Source organism: Lactuca saligna, chromosome 8 (genome assembly GCF_052625555.1).
Source record: "Lactuca saligna cultivar CGN05327 chromosome 8, ASM5262555v1, whole genome shotgun sequence".
Taxonomy (NCBI): Eukaryota; Viridiplantae; Streptophyta; class Magnoliopsida; order Asterales; family Asteraceae; genus Lactuca; species Lactuca saligna.
Genome location: NC_136424.1, coordinates 2,340,139 through 2,342,612, shown reverse-complemented (window position 1 = coordinate 2,342,612; position 2,474 = coordinate 2,340,139).

Genomic DNA, 2,474 nt, shown 5'->3' with positions numbered 1-2,474 from the left:
CTGTGTAGTATGGACATTTTGGGAAGAAATCACTAAGCTTTATGAGTATAGTTGTGGATTAAATGTGTTTCAGGTACATATGATGATTGCGGGAAGGTGAAGGCATGGTTGTACACTCCAACTTGTAGATCTAGCTTTTTTTGATTTCCGCATTTTGATACTCTTATTTGGGGATGATTATATCGATACACTTGGGATTTCTTATTTTGTTTTATGATACTTGGAGGCCTTTGCTAAAATAAAAATGAAAATTTTGTTGGAAATTTTGGGTTGTTTTCTGAACGTTTTATAAACCTGTTAAAAAAATGAGTTTGTGGAAGGGAACGAAGAAAGCATAGTGTATAGTCAGTTGGATCTTGAGGTAGCGATCTTCCAAAATATCCATAACTATGTTATATGTGTATTGTAGTTGTGTTCGAGTTAATAGTAATGCATGCTAATTTTTATGTTGAGGGTCTCTCAGGAGTTTCATGATAGGGTTGCCTGACTATGTGATGCCTTATAGCCTAGGAGGTTACTTGTGGATGATCTATTAAAGTTGAAGCTAAGATTGATAATTCTTCATGTAAATTGCATAGTTGTACATAGTTAGGATTTTATAGTGTAACACTCTATTTATTAAATAAATAGATAGACAAATTAATGAATGAATAGTAGCCCTAAAATCAATAATAATTTAGCAATGTGTTGATTTCGAGGACTTAACTGTCATAATTTTAGAAGTTGGGGGTTAAAAGTGTAAGTTATGGATTGGTTTTGTAAATATTTATGAAGGCAAGGATGGCTTGGTAATTATTGGGACTTAATTTGAAGAGATTTTGGAAGCCAAGGCGTTGAATGGTAATATATGGACTTTTGTTGAAAATAATGTGTAGAGGAGGGGTTGTTTGGTAACTGTTGGACGTATTATGAAAGGAATTACGAAGCAGGGGTATAATGGGTAAATATTAGAGCTAATTCAAAATTATTTCAGAAGGGATGGACCAATGTAGTCATTATTGAGTGAAGTTTATAGGGGATCAGGGTACATAACCCGTCACCCCGGTAACCCTAACCCTAAAAGATACACATCCACCGCCACCTTATACCTCCCGCTCCTCTCCAGCCGCCGGCGACTCCTGTGCCGGTAATAGCGGAGAATGATGGTAATACGAGGGATGGCGCTGCATCAGTTGAAGACCGGAAAAGAAGTGGCATCGTGGTGACCGCCTTTCGTGACACTCCAACTGCCACCCTCACTACCCTTATTCTATGGTTGCCACTATCGGCTCCGACCACCGAAGCCACCACTGCAAACATGATGGGTTTTGAGCATTCTAACACTCATATGGTGTACATGCAACTCGAAAAACCTTGGATCTTTGTTTTCTCTAATATATATGCAAATATGATTTATCAAGGTTCTCATCCTAACTAACATACCATGGGGTACTTGTAATATAAAACTTAGTGGGATGACATACCTTTTTCTTGTGGTTGATTCCTTGGAGCTTCCAGAGCCTAGCACCAATAATGTGGATGCCTCAAGTGGAATCACAAATCACCAAAACACCTTGGAAAAACTTGAGAGAATAATAATCACATTAGAAATCGGCCCACTATTGTTTTATCACACACTAGCGCCATCTCATGTGCCAATGACCTCTTTATATAGTATGGAGGATTAGGGTTACATCCATGTAAACCCTAATACCCATGACCTTTCAGTTCCATAGGATCCATGGGTTAAAAACTCCACGGACTATCCATGCAAGCTTAGCCCAACCTAAATGAACTTGACCCATCCTATATATATATAAGAGTCCATATTTAATTCTTTCCTTTTGATCAATAAATTAATTCTAAATTAGTTATTGATCAATAATACTTAAATAATATGATTTCATATTAATATATTATAACTTATAATATATTAATAAACCATAGACATACTATTCTCAAAAGACTATCCATACAAATTGTTCCATTGAAGTGCAACCCAAATGGACCATGCTACTCTCGATTCGAGTACATACCAATAATAGTTATGGTCTTAGAAGTCTAATCCAACAGTCTCCCACTTGGATAAGTCTAAAACCATTATTCAAGCATGACTCCTAGATCTCGACTACCAATCGTAGCTCTTGAACCCGCTGTCGAACTCTGACCAAGTCAAATGACGTGTCCATTAGATAAGGGATCCTGATGTGTACATTAGATAAGGGATCATATATTCCTCCATTTTTGATATCATATGGACTGATACATAAATTATAATCCTTCTCTCTGTCCATTTGTTGTTTCCCAATTTCCGATTTATGACGACTGACTAATTGAACAAATCAAATGAGTCCAGGCTTGGCCAAGCACTTAGGGGTGCCATTACTAAATCATCGAAGGGCCTACAAATATCGTTTTTTATCCCTTTAAGGGTAAAACTAATGGATAAACTTTGACCCAAATGTTTGCTTGTACTTACTCATCAAATTACACAC